Source organism: Anopheles coluzzii, chromosome 3 (genome assembly GCF_943734685.1).
Source record: "Anopheles coluzzii chromosome 3, AcolN3, whole genome shotgun sequence".
Classification (NCBI taxonomy): Eukaryota; Metazoa; Arthropoda; class Insecta; order Diptera; family Culicidae; genus Anopheles; species Anopheles coluzzii.
Window position 1 is genome coordinate 37,216,212 of NC_064671.1, and position 20,325 is coordinate 37,236,536.

The window sequence follows — 20,325 nt, forward strand, 5'->3', positions numbered from 1 at the left end:
TGAATCTATTTTTGCAACCGTACCAGCAGAGGTTAAAAGTTCATCGGTTAAATGATAAAAATTAATAAATAAAGGAACAGGGAGGTGGAGTACAGAAGTTCACGCCTTAAATGCCACTGACCCACCAGAGCACAAATCAATACTCAATTGGAAAAGCATTTGCATGCGATTGAACGAGACCATCAACCCGAAACACAACAGTGGCATTGCAGCAGCATGCACCCGAACACAACAATTTGCAACAAGTTCCATTCATTACATGAAAGCAACGTAATGAACCGCTGACATTCGCCAGGAAACGTGCTAAATCTGCGTGCTTGATAGCTTTTACACGGATCACTCTGTGTAATGCGGTAGGACTGATTGGAAAAATTAAGTACACACACACTAGTCGGCAATTATTGGTGGTAGAAATAACCCAAGAATAACAGCAACATGATGGCAAGTTTGTATCCAACTCGCGTCACAGCAGTAGGCTATTGGCCTCATATTTTGTAGCGATTGAACTGCATTTATTTAATGGAAAAATGCAATATAATGTAATGAAGCATTAATACCTTCCTCGATTTTTATCAATTCCTCTTCAGTTTTCGTGACAAAATTGTTGCAGTAGAGGTTTAGCATCATATTGTTATAGAAAAATTCGATGAGACACAGCTGGAGGATGTTGAACCGGTTCACGTACTAGGGTGTCATATCGAGATTTAACCGAAATTCTACTAATATGGACGCATTTAGTTTTGGCGTCATTGCTTGCCACTGCGGAGCCAGTGGTCGCGATTTCTGCTTCCTGATATGTTGGTTCATGTTTCCCAGGAACTATTTGACTGTTTGGCCGGTTGCATCGATATCCAGGCCAAGCTAACGCACCAATGTAGCCACATGTCCCTCGGTCTTCATTTTCAGCTTCCTTTGAAACCTCAAGTCGCTCAGCGTCGTCGGCCATTAGGAACCAGGCGATCCTTCGATATTCTGATTGTTGTGTAATAGTGGAAAGAAGTTTTAGATGCCGAAACAGGCTTATAAGACGTCCACAAACTGACCCACGTAGTCCATTCTAGACGGTACGGTGTGGCGTTGTTTGATTGCACACGCTCCTGAACGAAGTTGATTTTTTGGCCATCACGGGGGCCCTTCACGATACTGGTCAACTTTTTTATAGGGAGTTTGACTGTTGGCGGCTGAAATCATGTCAACACTCCATACAAATCCACACACAAATATAGCCTGCGATTTCAAGTCTAAATTATTTAAGGCTCAAAGCAAGAATTAGATTCGAGTACCTGCTCGAAAAAGTAGCAAAACATGGTGTTGTTTTCATTTATCCCAAGGTGCATTAAAAAGATCAGGTGGTGGAATCTAGAATCAAAATGTATGTTGATTAAGGTGTCTCATAGCATGTTTTTTATAACCAAATTTGAACGCCTCTTTTTGATAGGACGGGCAAAAACTTTTGCTCAAACAGGCTTTCTGATAGCTAGAAGAATACAAAAAAACATTCCTAAAACCTTCATTCAGATGCAGAAGCCATAAAAATCAGCCTTCTAAATATATACACCTTGGGATAAACCCACCTGTATATTATACCCCCTTTGATAACTGCTCGAAAACTGCTCTACCTTGCAAACAGCTGACAGGCTGAAATTTCAGCCTACGAACTTAAAACGAAAAGGGAATACTATTATTCAAAGTGGAATTTACGGTTCGTCAGTGCGGATTAAGATAAAACCTTGAAAAAACGACAATTGGTGTCCACTTTTTTAATGCAAACGTTATGAAAAAGAAAAGAAACGCAAACAGATCGGAAGAGAACTCATCATTTTGATACATAGTTCATAGTTCAATTTAACGTTCCCAAATCATTCATACTCCTCAACGATACAAAGAGAGGTTTTCCCGAAACGTAGTTGAACGCAATTTGCATCAACTTACAAGCAGTACGAATAATGAACTTTTCTCCTTTGCGACCGCCAATGAGATGCAACGTCTTCAGCTTCAGTTTTCAAAGATCAATAAACCTTCCCTTACTGCACACACACACATCGAATTTGTGTGTGAATTCTTGCGCATGGGTGCAACAAGACTCCGAAAAAAAGCCACAAGAGACTGCATTCAAACATCTTACCATCTTGCAGCGTGCGCTCATTAGTGGTAGAAAACAAATATTTGCACGTCAAAGACAAGCGCGGGGCGGAAGATTATTTGCACCAAATTTGCAACCGAATTCTCTCCATCGTAGCTTTACACACATCGCTCATACCAGGGGGGAGGGCAAATACGCTGAAGCGTTCTGGCAAACACACAGATCATACAGATTACTGATATGTGAAGGCAAATACGCAGCAGTAGCAGCAGCAGCAGCATACGCCCAAACCCGGTCCGGAGTTGCTTGCCTAATCATGGTAGGTAAACCACGAGGGAGTTATATTGGTAAAAAAAACCCCTCCGATCACCACAAGGGTTGAAACGTGATGCAAAAATGCATTACATTACCCAACCCCGCGTTTGATGCACTATACAGTGTTTGTGTCTGTGGGAAGAGGCATGCGATTAGGAAGATACCAGCGCGATTGCGAGAGCATCAACTCGGTTGCTGATGAGTTGTGGTTTCGTTCTCCGATTCTCACACACGAGAAGGCTGCATATATGCGTGTGCTACGATTGCGAAGAGATCATATAGTTTCCAGCATGGCTCTTATTAAAATATGCACACAGAGCACAGCGCCAAGGCACACGACGGAGGATCCGTTCCTGGAAACTGCGAACGCTTGAAAAAGGAGGAAACTAATTTCCCAACGCAGCAGCAGCAGCAGCAGCAGCAGCACCCAGAGCACACTATAGCCAATGTGCATATTGTGCAATTTTGTGCAACTGCATCACGCCGCTGCGGTTAAGGTGTTATTGCGCCGGGTTGCATTATATGGACCTCTTCTGTTCCCGCGGTTTCCTCGTTCCTTCGCACACACACGCACAAAGCTTCTACACCATCAACCCGGCAGTCGTTCTTATCCAGTCCTCCTCATATCTGAGCGCCGAACGGAACCATGATACACGATACACAAAATGTGCGGTAGCGAGCGCTGGGCGATGCTTTAGGACAGAACAAAATAAACACAAAGCATAATCACAGCCGCGTGGCGCATTGTTAGGGGACTGGTGGAGGATATTATGTGCGAGCATATCAGCAAGATGATACAAACGCTAGCTAAGACATCGGGGTTGGCAAAGGCAACGTGAAGGCGTACGATAAGAGGAAAAGCTTTCTTCCAACACGAACACAACGGAGCATCGAACAAAAGGCCAACACAAGAAAGAAAAGGAAAGAAAAACCACTCTGCATACACTTTTTGATGAAGGGAACATCTGGGGGTAGGGATTTTTGTTGTTGTTCGGAACAGATTAGCGTCTTGTTAGTGAGATGTTTTATGGGGAAATAGTAGAAGCAGCAACAACGTCATGCCTTTATTAGACGTGACAGAAGCGTTGAGCTTGTGTAATTAAAGCTAAATTAATTTCATTTTCATGTTCAGACGTTTGGATGCAATTGAAAAAAAAGAAAACAAGTGTAGTTCAAGTTGATCCAATTTTTGCAGCAAACGAAGAACAATGTTGACTATGATTTTCCCTATTTTAGCTAGATTATTCCATGTTTATAACGCAGATCAAGCGAATTAAAAACCATTCCATCCAATAACTATCAAACTCAAACGCTCAAACTCAGCGCTCTTCCAGCTCCTGTCCATGCGGTTACGTCCGCTTTGACGGCTGGCTGGGGGTTTTTACCACTGTGTGTGCGGCGTTGTTGCCCACGTAGATCTTTTGGGGTTGAAGCTGAGGAGCGCTTCAAATCTTGTTCCCATCGCTCTTCCCCCGAGCGCTCACCCTCGACCAGGCGAAGAAGGCAATCATCCACAGCGCAAAAGGTAGCATTAAAACCGTGTCTTTCGCAGCGGCCCTACCAATACGCACACACACCAACTATTGCGCATGGTGCAGGCAAACTACTACACCGCTAGTCGCGTCGCGCTACACACACTCACGACGATTACTACCACTATTCTAGCAGACGAGCTATCGCGTATGCGTGTATACACGGGCCGCGAGAATCGCAGCCGCCGCGTGAACTAACCACGGACACACACCGGTAGTCGCAGCAACAAACTTGCGCTGGCCGCGCGCGCTCGCTTGCAAGAGTGTGTGAGTGTGTGCGTCAGACTACATCACCGTACACTACATCAGCGGCAGCCCCAACCTAAACCATCGACCTTGCGGCACAGGTCCTTAACACGGTTTTGTGCTCCGAAGTTTCTCCCTGCCGACACAGCGGAACAACAACGGAACGGAACACGACGTCGCATCATCAGATACAAGAGACGAGGTACCAAAACACACCTCTCTATTGCGTCTTGCGGGAAGATTCTCTCTTTCTCTCTCGCGTTTGTTTGGTCGTTCTTTCTTGCCTCGCATCATATGGCCCCACCGTGTCAGACGAGGTGGGTAAACCAGCGTTCAGGCAGGCAACGAGAGAACCAGTCTGCTGGGTCGGCCTCAAATTGCTGTACGGCAGAGTTGTCAAACGCACGACGGTACAGCCCCGAATCGTGATCTCACATGACCCCACGTGCAGAGGTGATAGAAAAACACTTCAATAACACGGTTTCTAACAAACTGGAATATAGCATAGATCATCGTTCCTAGTCGTAAATTGGTAACTGACTACCCAATACAAGGTTTTTCATATCATCTGATAAGGTAGGCATACTTTCTGGACTCTGTGTGACGTTAAGTAAACATGCATGCCTTGTTTGTGATTTGACATGAAGACATAACGGTGACAAGTTGTCCAGAAAGTGTGCTATAACAATCTGCATCGCTAAACAACCATGTAAAGCCGATATAATGTCATTGCAACTGATGTTCGAAATTGGGCTAAATGTAAACACTTTTTACTAAACGTGAAAACTATTCGTTTGGTTTCTTGTAAAAAGTGACTTTGGAGCTCAAGCAACTATCTAAAAAAGATCATAAATTAGATTAAAACAAAATCTTGGTGTCAATAATATGGTTTAATAACATCGGACTATTAACCAGCAATTGCTTTACAGTAGAAATGTCCGCAATAAGTAAGATTATAGGGCCAACTATATGACTCGAGTATTAGAGAAAAAAGTGTCTAAAATGCTGGTTTACTATTATGATCCGTGTTAGATAACTCGATTTGTCTCTGGTTTGTCATATTTAACTGAACGAAAAACTTTTGCATTACCTGAATGAAACAAGGTATTTGGTGCCTAACAACTTCTTCTTCTCTTCTTCTTTGGCTCAACAACCGATGTCGGTCAAGGCTTGCCTGTACCCACTTGTGGGCTTGGCTTTCAGTGACTTGTTGATTCCCCCCATAGCAGGATAGTCAGTCTTACGTATGGCGGCGCGGTCTATTTGGGGATTGAACCAATGACGGGCATGTTGTTAAGTCGTACGAGTTGACGACTGTACTACGAGACCGGCTCTAACAACTTACCATTAGGTAAAAGCTACGCAAAGAGTGTTGTTTTACTGTTTCGTTTCCGTTCGTGTAGAGTGGTTTTGTTTGACACTTTTATGTTTGAATCAGATAATCGGCACTTATATGTGTGAGTTGAATTTATAGGATGTATAGATTCAACTCAACATCAAGAGTGAACATGAATCTTTTACTTTTTTTACTTTTTTATGACCCCATCTTAAGCTGAAAGCGAATGAGTTAAATTCCCGAACAAGTCGATCTCTAGTATATCCTCAGAGGAAATAGTGAACCCAAAGAACGATCACAGTTATGTAATGTTGAGAATAGAAAATATTGATGATGAAAATACTAAATCTCTAAATATTAATAAGTTTACACATTACTACAAATATATTCAAATTTTCGTTTTATTCAATATCAAATTAGACATAGTCATCAGACATACTTAAAATTGCCTGTGTAATTCTTCTATTTGGCGTAACGTCCTACGCGGACATGCCGGCTTATACAGGCTTTCGAGACTTAATTCATTACCACGTAGCCGGCTAGTCAATCCTTGCTACGGGGGGACGGTCAATTCTAGGTTTGAACCCATGGCAGGCATGTTATTGAGTCATTCGAGTTGACGACAGTACCACGGGACCGCCTGTGTAATACAAGCAACAGTTAGTAATTTTGACAACTGCTCGTGCTAAACGCGAAAAACATTAGTGTTTGAAATTTCTTAGATAACATTGTCGTTATCTAATAAATAAAAAATTAGGATAAAAGCTCCATAATTTTTCCACACAGTCAACATCAACCAAATCTTTACCGACAGCTCCTGCTGTGTTTGACATCCCTGGCGGCAAGCGTTTTTGGTGTCTCGTCGATTTCCTGCTTGCTCTGTTCGATCGCAGTCCGTTCAGATTTCTTACGCGAATAGGTGGCCTAATCGCGTAAGGCTCTTTTTTGTATTCTAAGCTTGGCATATTTTTGCCCCCTTCTTTCGTGCCACAACTCTTCGCTGAAGCGAAAAACGATTCGAGAGACAAGAGGCAAGCGGTAAAAAAATGAAGCTGATGATGAGCGATGACCAAAACGGAACGAAAGCTATTGTACCGCAAAATGGTCGTACAGTTTGTGAGTGGGAATTTGATGTTCCCGGTTCTTGGACGTTTTTTTTCTTACATTTTTTTTTTGCCATTGACATGCGGTCACCACCACTTTGCCACAAGCCTTTTAGCAGAGCAGAGCCTCGGGAAAAGATCGCTAAAGTGGAATAGAAATACAGCAGCAGGCTGTAAACACACACAGGCACCACAACCCGGACAGAAAGCAGACCCGGGAGGAGTCCTATGCTGGGTGGAATTTCAGGCCGAGCAACAGAACACACTGCCGTAATAACATACAGCGTGGATTGGACACGTAAGTAAATAAATACTGGCAAAACTTCCACCACACACGGTGGAGAGAACGCGCTAGAAGAGCCGCTGCTACACACAGACACGACCGTTCGTTCGCTTTGCAGCATTGCTTTTCGCTTCATTTCGCATCCAGAGGGCACACACCAAGCAGCCCACGGTGTCTTCCTCCCCCGTCTTGGCCTATCTGCGCGCACACACATGTTTCGTTATTGCCCGTCGTCTCCGATGTGCTTCGGTGTCTAATCGCGTGTGGAGCGCGTACGGTGCAACTAAGCAGCACAGCGTTACTTACACTGACGGACAGCAAACATACACAACTCACACACACACGACCCGGTTCGGGCACGGCCGCCAAAGATTAGAAGGGCATGTTTCAGCGATTTCAGCGGGGCAAAACGGTATCGATGTGTTGGTGGTGCATGCTACCTTTCGGCCAATTTCCCATATGCTGCTGCTGCGTGTTCTTGACGTTGGCTTTGACCCTGTGTCTGCCACCGAAGGTTTTGGGAAATGGATCGTTTAACATTTAGAACCATTGTGTGCGCTTGCACCGGGGGCGCTGCTGCACCGTTCAAGGCGCTTTTTGGCCATCATAGCCCCGCCGGCTGGCCGTCGATGAAGTGCGATTGATAATTTGTATAGCAAACTTTTAAATAATCAGCAAATTATAGGATTCTCAATCATTGTGATATTTGAAATTTCTGTGTTATTTGCAATTTGCTGAATCTTTTGAAAATGGTAATTGTAGACTGGTGACCGTGATTCTTGCTTAATTTTATCACTCTCTTCTTTTTACAGGATTTTTCACATCGTTCAATTAATACCTTCTGAATTCTGTATGACATTAAGTAATGAATCGAAGTTGACAGATTATGCTATAACGCCTAAAAGTGATCAGAAAGTGTTCTAAACGTACAAGGACCTCTAAAACCCTCCAGCCATTGAACATTTGCCACTTCTGACCCAAAAAATTAAATCAAATAATAAACTGATATTTAATCAAGATACGAATTCTAAGAATTGGATTACACCCACAAAGAGTCAAAACAAATCAAACAATCTGAAATCTAAATCAATGATACTTTTTTCAAAACTCTCATAGATTTAAATTTCAAATCTAGTCTCACATGTATAAAGAAGTTGATCTTTGATTGTTTATAATTCAGTAATTATTGCACAAAGATGACTAAAAAACATTACTAAAATTCGTAGAAGCAATTTGCTTAAATAAATGATCATTAAAGCAAATACATTTATAAATTTTCCAAAAATGGACAAAGATAACTGAAACAAAATACAAAAGCTTGTATGAAGCATACAGCTTCATAAAGCAATAAAGCTTTTGAAGCATAAAGCTTTTGATAAAAATGGTTAAATCAACTCATTTATTGATCTTACAACTGTTGCTTAAACTTGCTTAGTGATCAAGTCTAAAACAAGAAACGAAAAGATAAACAGGTTACATTTATCTATATATAACATCTCGCATGTTTAATAAAAAAGAGATTGATTGAATTTAAAGCAAAACAATAATGCTTGCAATAAAAACGAGCAATTATAAAACAACAAAAATCAGCAGCAAAATATAAAGTTGCCTTTAATATAAACTAATTATATATTAATAGACATTAGAAAAATCATACAAAAACAAAAGTGAGCCAATAAAGAACCGCAGCCATTTTGTGCAATGCCATCAGCCTCAAAAACCCAAAAAAAACCCCACCCAACATCCAAATATTCGAACCCATCTCAAACATCATTCCGTGACAACAACGGAAAAATAATTAAGACCATAAAACAATCGCCTGACGGGGGATGGGTTCAACACATCAGCAGCAACATTAACAACAAAAAACCGCATAGAACATTCAGTTAGGGATTTTTATTCCACGAATTCGCGGTCCAAAACTGAAGGCATTTGTGTTATATTCCCAAATTGCCGAAATCCACCCTAAACACAACAACGAAGCATCACACACTGACGCTGCTGCACCCAGGAGAGGAGGATCCGGCAAGCAGAGATGCAAACAAAAAAAAGTTTAGTAGCACAAAAATTTGCTAAGCAATAAAGAAAAACAAAAAAAAATACGTTACCCGAAACACACACACTTACAGGGACGATCTGCCACAGTCCCCCTGACGACAGGTCGCGGAGTGGTGTGTGGCGGCGTGCAGCAGCGCTGCCGGAATCCGGCGTGAATCGAATGCGCATGTTAATATTATTTATGGTGGCAGTTTTGAAAGCGGGCAAATAAAACAACCAAAGCCAAAAAGCCACACAGAGTGAATCATGGCAGCGCATGGGAGGGAGCAACAAGAGTTATATGGGGGTGTAAGGTAGGGAACACCACCATCTCCACCAGGGCCGGGAATGCTATTCGCTTCAACGCAGAGCAGAGCGCAGATACGGAAAGGAGAAGGAGGAGGCGAAATTGAACCGAATAGATGTGAATTGCTGCGCTCCAGGGCTGGAAGAAAACGGCTCATCAAACCGTGCGAGAGAGCATGCGATGCTTTGCCGCAGCAACACCGTGCAACGATCGATCCACGTTGCAGTGCAAGGGAGGAGGAGGTTAGATGAAATTGAAATAGAAAGAGGGGAAGAGAAGAGACCTGCAAGGGTGGTAGGATAAAGGTGAAAAAATAAAACCATACTCTCCGTTGGCCAGCGTCAAGAAGTGATCGCGCTACAGAACAAAAACAACAATCCAAAAAAAACGCAGCTGCTAGACTTTGGGAACTGAGAATGAAGCCAAACCGCGAAAAGATCATAGCAACAGAAGAGGAATAGAACTACTCCAAGGGAAGCATTAAAGGTGAGTTCCGAAGAAGGTTCCTGTGATCGAATGGGTTGAAGAAAATGATTTATTCTTATTAGATTGCAGTTTTATTGTATTATTTCCTTAATTATTTAATTATAAATTCGGTTCCTTTTCGGGGAGGTGGTCCTACCCCCACCGCGCCCGAAAGCACCACAGAGAGAGAAGGAAGACTGAGGAACCAATAACGGAAAACGAAACTAAGCAATGGCAAACAGCGGAAGTGTGGGCTGGAAAAGCAAGCCGCGGACTGACTTGCAACACAACTGTAAAGGTGTTTTTAACAAATCAATACGCGCCACAGCCTAAGGCATCGCACCAAATCGATCAAGACCAGGACCGGGGTTGGCAGCAAGCTTTGAAATTAACGTCAATATGCAACACATTTGCACATGTGGAGGAACTGTGGCTATAATGTAATATAATAATATACGTTTCGATCTAAGCCCGATCTAACCTCGTGCTTCGTCAGAATGCTATATATTAGTGTAGTTCTTGTAGCCACAGCAGCAGCACACCGGCCCAATAAAAGATTACCATAATTAAAAAGTTCGCCAGAGTTGCCGCAGGAGGAGAGTTGGCAAATTAAATCACCACAAATAATCCAGCGATAAAACAAAAACCGAATCGAGCGAAGACAAAAAAACAACGAAAGACGGATCTCTCCCTCACCAGAGTCGATGATGATCGATAGTCTTGCGTCTTCTGTTTCTTTCGCGGCGTTTTTTCTTCTCTCTTTTGTGATTCGGCTCCCCTCTGATCACCATATTTAGAAGCGGGATATAAAAATTGCCCAAATTGAATTTACGACACACACCACATCGGCCATCAAACGCTCTCCGGACACACGAAATAATAAATGAACCGACTGACTGACTGAGCCCCGGGTCGCTCGTCGCGTCGTTTGTGCACGCATGACGACGGTGGCCTGTTTCCTGTTTCGAGCACCCGTCTGGGGGGAAGACGCAAAGCAGGAACACACTTTTGACCCGGTAGCAAATGCTGACGACGACGGTGATCATGATGATGATGAAGTTATACCGAACATCTATTTCATTCCGGTCGGGAGGGATTGGTTTAATATTATGCATAATGCCATACCCGCTCTGGAGCAGGTGAACGTTGCCAGTACGGGAGCCGGCTACACTGAGTAGTTCTGTGTCTTCTAGCCCTACACACAGAGAAGCTGGTTTACGAAAATGTAAGCCGCATTATTTCAAGCTCGAATCATTTGTCCAACATTCCTCAAGTGCTGGAATGATCCATGAATGGAAGATGAACTAAAGCGGCGAACGCCCTTCACACACTAAATAACAATTGTACAACCTGTTACTCACCTTCGCTGTCAGCCACGGAACATACACGATTGCTGCTCGATGCTGGCTACCAGCAGCAGCACCAGCAACAGCAGCAGCATAATTTGAGCCATTTCGGAGGTTGTTAGGAAAAACCCTTACAGCACACACGCCTGACTACCAAGCCCCAGTAGTCTACAACAATCAAACGCGCTAGGCAGTAACTTCTCATCACATTGACCCAAATAAAGAAATAGTGTTTGTGTGTGTGTGTATGTTGTTTAGCCAGCTGCTGGAATATCAATGAGGCCTGGTGTGTCTGGGATCGTATAGTAGGAAAGTGGAGTGGAGCTCTTCGCCGGGTAAACGGTCACTTGGAACAGTTGAAACAAGCTTTAACAGCGTGTATGAAAAGCTGAAGATGTTTCTAAAAACTTTGAACTATAATTTAATTCTTCGTGAGAAATGAACAGATCTTGGCTATGTTTTGTATTCCGTAGAACATTTTGAGATGTTTGATGCAATTTGAAGTGTATGGATATAAAATTTAGTTATACATACAATAATGTGTTTTTTATTCTTAATTGATAAAAGTTTATGTTTAAGACTACATCTCTGAAAACAAATCACCTTGGAATGTGGTTTGTTGAGACGGAATCAGGAATATTAAATGAACTAGTAATACATTATTACAGGGTGTTCCAAGTCACTTTCAAATGTGCACATAATTATTCACCCCCTCCAAGATGTTTTTCAATAGCTGTCGAATGGTGTATTTGCTCCATAAAGAAATTTCTGTTCTTACACATGATTGAAAAGAACTGTCCAACTCAATTCAGCTTAAGACGTGTTGAAAATCATGCTGAAGAAATTGAAAACTACGATGGATATGACATATCAAAAATTGATGTGGATTAACATCTTGCACGCAGTAAACAACAACGTCTACATTCGAAACTGACTTGGAAAACTTGATAAGTTTTTTCTAAAATTGGAGGATTTTCTGATAGATATGAATGAAAATTGACAGTTGGTGGCTGAAATCATGTCAATGATGCATACAAAACCACACGCCAAATTACGCCTCAGATTTTTAGCATAGATTATTTCTGTCTTAAAAAAATGTTAAAAATCCGATTCGGCGCAGGCTTCATCAGGATAGCTCATGAATGATTGAATTTTTTTGATAAAAATTGACTGACAGTCTGAAACTTCTTAGCTTGAAATAGAAAACGGGGTTGGGGGCTTTTACTATACTATTCAGCTGTTTTGCTTGGTGGCTGAAATAATGTCAACACTCCATACAAAACTACAAGCAAAACTAGCTGATATTATTATTATTATTATTATTAACTCCGTAGTCGACTCCGATCCGTCTCCGATAATTTCGGAATCGACTCCGGCAGGTAATTCCGCTCTGCATTATCCGGAGTCGCTCGGAATCCTATGAAGCCGTTCGGAATCGCTCGAAATCGCCCAGAGTGGCTCGGAGTCGTCCAGAGCCATCCGGAGTCGTCTCGGAATCGTCTGAAGCCGTCCGGAATCGCTCGGAATCGCCCAGAATGGCTCGGAGTCATAAAGAGCCATCCGGAATCGTCTGGAGTCGCCCGGAGTCAGTCTTAGAAACGAAGGCCTGTATACGAATTGCATACGCAAAAAGAAAGACAAAAAACACAACGAAATGAAATGCCTGATCATAAGACCATTACACCGGACGGCTCCAGTTGACTTCCATCGACTCTGGACGACTCCGAATAACTCTGACTACTGTCGACTCCGGCCGACTCTGACTCCGAACGACTCCAAGTGACGCCGGATGACTCCAGACGACTCTGGACGACTCCAGCCGACTCTGGACAACTCTAGATGATTATGAACGACTCCGAATGACTGCGAATGACTCTGGACGACTCCGACTATGGGCAGAATTAGTGTTTCGAATTTTGTCGGAGACCGAATCCGAAACTAAAAATGGGGGCCTTCACGATTCTAGTTAGTTTTTTGTATGGAGTTTAACAGTTGGAGGCTGCAATCATGTAAACAATCCATACAAAACCACACAAAAAACTAGCCTGCGATTTTCAGTTTAGAAAATTTTAGGCTAAAAGCTAGAATTAGATTCGAGTACCTGCTCGAAAACACGGGTTTGTTTACATTTATCCCAAGGTGCGTAGTCCAAAGTGTATGTAGTCCAGGTGGTCTCATAGCATTTTTTATAACCAAATTTGAATATCACTTTTTGACAGAACGAGTGAAAACTTTTGCTCCAACGAGCTTTCTGGAGGCTTGACGAATACTCGAAACACTCTTACAATCTTCATTCAGAAGCAGAAGCGATAAAAATCAGCCTTCTAAATTCATACACCTTGGGATAAACCCACCTGTATATTATACTCACTTAGATAGCTGCTCGAAAACTGCTATACAGTGCACACAGCTGACAGGCTGAAATTTCAGCCTACGAGCTTCAAACGGAAAGGGCCCCAATAGCCGAATTCAGATCGGAGTAGTTACAGACAGCTTCAGTACTTCAGTATTTTAGCCTAGATTAATTTAGCCTGAAAAATATCTAAAGAAACGCGAATTCGTAGCAGGCGCGATCAGGTTAGCTCATGAACGATTGAATTTCAGCTCGTTGATAGGAAAAAGAGAAGGCCTTATTATAGGAAAACGATACAAAAATGGTTGAAATCTTCAAGCTCATTTTCCTTCCTTACAAGTTTCTCTTTGAAATGTGCATCATGTAGAACCTGAATCTAAAATTGAATAAAAAATTCCAATTAAAATATCAATTTAGATTCAATGATGACGAATCCTGGGAATGCCCCACGACGCATGTCTAACGACTCATGTGTCAAAATTTAAAATATGTCGCCCTTCAAAATGCATTGAACCAGCAGCAATAAAAACAAAACAGACTCTCAGAAATGTTAACCAACCGTGCGAATTCTGAATCAAAGTACAGCGCAACCATGGAGCATCTACCCCTTCCGTACCCCGTGCCCCACGTGCACAGAACAAACACACCTAATACACACATCGCCCTTCTCCCCCATTAGCTAATTAATCATATTAATTAGCATAAAGCATTTTGGGTCTCATGAGGGCGGGGAGTAGGGTGCACAAAAACCAACACAAACCAACACATACTTTTGGACGCGCTGTTGTTGTAGTTGGGCATGTGGGGCGTTCCTGGTCACCTGGAAAAAAACAGTGCCAATGCCAGCCGTCGGTGTTGCGCCCGACCCCAAATGTGCAGTGATGCCCAACACGCTTTGTGGTGGGAGGAACGGTGAGGAAAGTGAAACAAACCTCCCCCAGAGACTGTTTGGAGAGAAAACTGAAAAGAAGGCAACAGTGATTTTGATGCGTATGTGTGTTTGTGTGTCTCGGTGAGCTAAATTTGGACCTTCCGGAAAAGTGCGAAAAACAGCTGAATGCGTGCTGAAGATGTCTCGCGGTGTATTTTTGGGAAGCAAGGAAGCAGAGGAAAAAAGAGCCGTTATTGGAGAGGGTTGAGACGGGGGAGAGGGAGGGGCGCGGACAAAAACAATCACACGCACCCAAAAAGATGTGTTGTGCGGAAGTCAGCCCGACGGTGGAAAGTGAAAATTCCACCTTGAGGCAGAAAACAGCTGACACGAAGGAAAAATCTGATGCTGACCAACGGGTGCTGGGGGTGTTGGGGCGATTGTTGCAATTCCATCGGGTGCGCGGCAGGTGTGGGCGGCATAGGTGTGCGTGTGTGTGCGTGTGTGCTAGAAGGTTCTTTATTTATTTATTTTCGCGCTTCGAAAACTTTAAACACACACGCATCTGCGTCTTTGAAAATGCAACCTATTTTTAAACCCCGTTTTTGTCACACTACCACCTAAACATGCACGTCCAACATCTCTCACTCTAAATGTGCCGGGCGTGTTGCGCTGTAGCGGGCCGCTACTTTCGTGGATGGCCTTCACCGATATAATTGAAACAGTTGTGTGAGAGCGTCCAAAAATTTACTTTAAAAACAATATAGATTTTTCTCCCCCTGGCAGCAACCGGCAACAGACCCCACGATCGCGACAATCAAACCGTAATCGATGGATCGACGGCGGGGCTCGGTGTGTTGTAGCGCGTGTTGTGTACTTGTTGTTCCAAGCCAGCATAAACCCGTGAGTGGCGCGATGAGTGCTGCACTCATCCCGCTTTCAGCTGCTCACCGGATGGGGACACTCACCGCACACAGTTCGCTATGCTCGAGTCGGTCGAGCGAGCGAGAGAAGCAGCCCCGTCGAGCAGCAGGCGGGGAAAAGAGCAAGCAACACACACATACACACACACACACACACACACACACACACACACACACGTGCATGTAGTGGTGTTAGGGGTTGTTGCAAGAGGGGTTGCGCGCTGCAGAATTCGACCACATCACACATATTGCATACCCCAGCAGCGGCAGAGAGGAGCTCACCGAAAAAGCATCGGGCAAAATAATACATGCCAACGCGCAACCGGTTCTGTGTTGGTATGTTGCTAGGTAAATTACGTAATTCTTTTTTAGTTGTTCCCCGCACAATTTTTCATCCCCACACACACAACTGCTATACGCACACACATGAATGTACGTAATGGGAGAAGACTCTTTGGACCCTCCTCCCGTTGACGGTATCACCACCTCTCCGCAACCCAGTAGAATGATAAGCCAAAAAAAAGTTTACAAAACAATGTTTAGGAAAGTAAGCGTAGTAAGTGCCAACATTTGACCAAAGAGAGAAGAACCGGCTGACCATTATCAACCAGAGAGCGAGCGGAGGTCGCTTTAATAACGATCAAACAGTGTTTTGGCCAGCAGTTTTAATTTAAAGCAAGTTTAAGTTTTCTTTTCATAATAATGATGCAAGCGTGAGATCAAGCACTTTTCTACTAATAATAAAAATAATTAACGGTAGGTAAAAAAAGAGACTTGAGAAACAACAACACACCCCAAATGATGTATTTGCTTCTTCACAATTTATGCACATTTATGCTTCGCCTTAAGCTGGTCTGTACTGCATTTAGGGGGGTGAAAAATATGTTTCATCCTTCGGGCCATTTAAAAGCGCCACACCAATTAATAAATGCACTTTTATTTTAATTCCTGTTGCCAAAAAATAAGCTTCTTGAGAGAAAGAGAGAGGAACACTCAGGCAATAAAAATCACGACCTACACACACACGACCGGCGGGCGACAGCGGCAACCATCCTCCTTGGCTGTTTGGGTATTCTCATCAGTCCTTCGCAAACAATCTCGCGCAAACGGGAGGGGGAAGGAGGGGGGGAGGGAAACTGCTCGAAAACGCACACACCGCGGTGGCCAGCGCTGGCGATGTCAGTGAAAGAGACAGAGCTTTTTGTAGTGCTCGAAACGAAAAATTGTATAACCTGTGCGGCGCTCATCCACCGCCAGCGCACTTTACCAAAACTCAGCATAAAAGCAAACACACAAAATTGAAACTTCCCAACTAATACACACACACACACACACACGGAGACAAGGGCTCACGCGATATCACGGCGCACACTGTACAACGCAAAGCAAAAGGGAAAATGGGAGGAAAAGTTGTGTGGTGGAAAAAATAAACAGACACACACACACACACACCATCCAAATACATCACCACAGCGGGCACACAAATCGATCGACGGAGCCGTTGTTAGCCGTGAAATGCCGCCATACCTGTGTATATGTCGGTGTGCGCGCTGTGCGGTGTTAGGGCAGGTAAGCATGTGTGGAGGAAAAACCTGCGTCACCCGATCGACGATCGACTTTAAGGGCTGGTGGCGGCGGCGGCGGGAAAGGAGAGAAAGTTTTTCCCACTCCCACTGTTGCGCACCGCCCTCTTCCCCCTCTGTGCTTTAATTAAAAGCCAGCCCCCCAGCCGCCTGCTTTGGTGTTGGAAAATTAATTACTGTCAACACACAAACGCACACACACGCACACAGATGATTCGTCGCAAATCTATCACCAGTGTGCTGACGATACTTTGCTTCACTCCTCCTCCCCTCTCCAATCCATCACGGGCTAACTGGATTAGGGGGTTGCAGGGACGACACACTATACATTGGAGGGAGAAGGGGCCTGTTTGGAAGTGGTGTGCGTGACAGACTAGCGACAAAAATAATAACACACGAAAAAAAAATAAACGAACGTCACTGAAAATAGACTGTTTTGGTGTGTGCGCGCGATGCGGATCCTTGAAAATCACGATTCACGCACACAGTGGGGGGGAAGTTTGAAGTTCTAAAAACACAAGTTTAGTTATGTTTTCTCCTAATTTATTTTGGTGCTTATTTCCACTTACCTTTACGATCTATTTGCATGCTATTCCACAGGAAAAAGGGGGATGGGAGATGGTTTTGATCTCCTTTCCTGAGCTTACACACGTGCGAACTGACGTGCTTATGTGTTTAATCGTTTAATCGTGATTGTTACACACACACACTTCACGCACACAAAAAGACAAATGTAAATTATGTCTCACGAAAACAATAGCAGACACACACTACACGGGTTTTTTTTTTGGGTGATCGTAAAGTACCACAATCTGCACAAGAGGATACGCACCTTTGTTATCCGTTTGTTTTTGTTTGTTTGCGGAAGACTTTTTACATACACATAAACACACGTACACTGACGCGCACCACGCAGTAAACACAAATAAAGGTTCCACACACCAGAAACACACATACACACGCACGTAGAGATTAATTAGAGTAATTTCTTGTCAAAACAGGTTTAAACTTATCACTGTTTTCGTTGTTTTTTGTTTTGCACTTTTGCCCCTCCTTTATTTGTGTTTTAATTCTTGACGGCACTGCACACCGTACTACGTCAACTAATACACCTACAACGCCTTCAGTTTAGAACGACGCACGCACACGGCACAATGCATCCATCTAGTCGTCACGGGTAAAACGTACACTAATGCGCACTCACACATACGAACGACACTCGTGCAGCATTTTCACGCACGGGATGCAAGTGAAAACATAAATATTATCGGTGACGATATACACTCACACACAGCCACACACACATACACGTTTTCCGGCCGTGCAAATGTGAGTGCGCGGAACAGTGAGGACACAATAATAATAATAATAAAAACACACGATCACGCTTCTTTTTCCACCCTTGTGTCACCTGTTTTCTTGTTACTTCTGCACGCACTTTCAGGCCCCAACCTTCTACCTGTTTCTACACACACGCACTGTTTCGTATCACGGCAACACACACACACACACATAGAAAATTCACGATCACGTCACGATCAATAGATTGGAACGTTTTTCATCTTTTCATTTGTATCCTTCTATTTCGCCCAACGAGGCACGGCTTTTGTTTGGAAAAGGGAACAACCCCCGAATCGCTGCTTAGTTTAAGGGTGTGTTTGTGTACGTTCGTTCCAGCATAAAGGTTGTTCCAGAGCTCTACCACCACCCTACCGCGGCAGCCTTGTCGTCACGATTGTCGCCCCGCAGCTTCCACTGCTCGTCGTAGCGGCGTCCTGCCCCGAGCGTCATTTCCATCATTATCATGCGCGTCGAGCAGCACATTTTTCGCCTGGCGTGTGATCACATGTGATCACATGCGCCACCGCCCGCCCGCCCGCCCGGACAAATGTGTGTGTTTTCACCACCGCCGTCCCTTCACGGCAGCGCCAGCGTCGCACGGGCCTAGGGGCGCACCAAACATAACGCAATGGTGAACAGGCTCACACACACACACACACACACGCACACGCAGTCTGCTCGCTTCGCTGTGTGCGTGCCGCTTGCTATGCTATGGGCTATGTAAGGCCGGGAGGGGGCAGGGCTATATCGGATAAATAATTACACACTCAGCCTACTTTGTTTCACCTGCAGTACTACCTGCTGGGCTGGGCGCTGGGCCGCACTTTCGAGGGAAGTACGCGGAGGAGCGGGGGGGGGGGGGGGGGGTTGCAATTAAATGGATACACTAAAATGCTTCTCTCGCTAGAGGGACACTGCCTCCCAACCTGTCGTCTTCTCGTAGGTAGTTCGTAGTATTTTGTTCGTCGTCGCGCTCACAGGGTTTGTTTGTGGCTCACCAACGCATCCATGAAACGCACGTAGAGGAGGTAGCACACACCAACAAACAAAAACACACACACTCACACACGCACCGATCACTCTCTGTCGCTACTTGCGCAATTTGTGCTCCATGGAGAAGAGGGAGGGGGGTGCAAAACGCAGAGAATGTGCGTGCACCACACACCACCAACACACTGCGGTTCACGCGCACACACACACGCACACACGTTGAGGATGAGGTAATGAGATGAGCGAAGCAGCGCAAGGATATTTTCTTACTCGCAATACCACCACCACTAGCCCGCCACTACCGTCCCGCTGTCGGTCAGCTCCGGCGGTCCGGAGGGGCGAGTTTTGCTGTTGTTTTGGTAATAAAAATCAGCAACCTTCCGTTTCAGGGCAGCATCTATCTCACTGCTGCGTGTTTGTCCTTCTCTCTCTTTCTCTCTCTGTCGTTGGTCCGTCTGTCCACAGTGGGAGGGGGTGTGTTTTGCAAAACTCACACAACCCACAGCCGTGTCCAAGGCAAAGCTTCGATGGATGCAAATCCTGCTGTCCGCAGGGAGGGAGGAGGAGGATGGCTGCTGTCCGGGACAATGCAGTGCGTCAAATGAACTGCGAAGAAATTCCGACCCGTCAGCGAAACGCGTAGAATAAAAGTGTATTTTTCTCCTTTGCTGCGTTCGCTTTGCTCTGCACCACCACTGCTGCTGCTTCTTGCTTCGTTCGATTCCACACACACACAAAACTCTCAACACACCGAAAATGTTCGCACTGTTTTCTGGTCGAGTTTCTGCTGCTGCTGCCAAGTGCACTGCACGCACGGGACGGGTAAACAGTTCGCAATTGAAACGCACCACTTTTTTATGTTGGAAATCAACTATTTGTCCCAGCAATAATGCACAAATCTACGCGGAGCACAAATACGACGACGGCGACGACGACGACGACGACGAAATCAAAACGAATATGGCCGATAATGAGCAGTACGGTAAAGTCGAGCTTTCGTGCACGATTAGATCGAGCAGCGTTTGACGTTTCGTGGCCGTGTCGAGCAGCTGACAGCAATGCGGGCGCACAGTGGGCGCTTTCGAGCAGTAATTTTTAAAATTAGGGAGTTGATTTTCATTTTTAAGACTTCTTCCGTAACTTTTGTTAATCACTTCGTTTAGGAATTGCTATCGTATTTTAATTTAAAATGAGGCATATCGCATGCGATG

The 20,325-nt window shown here is 44.3% G+C and overlaps 1 protein-coding gene across 1 annotated transcript in view; it reads right to left on the reverse strand.

The window, feature by feature from the left end:
• The window catches only part of LOC120957315 (nuclear receptor coactivator 2), a 124,649-nt gene extending 104,547 nt beyond the window's left edge, over positions 1-20,102 (reverse strand). The window contains exon 1 of the mRNA XM_049609513.1: positions 17,353-20,102. The gene's annotated coding sequence lies outside the window, so the exon portion shown is untranslated. The remainder of the gene's footprint in view (positions 1-17,352) is intronic.
• Between the last annotated feature and the right edge of the window lie 223 nt (positions 20,103-20,325).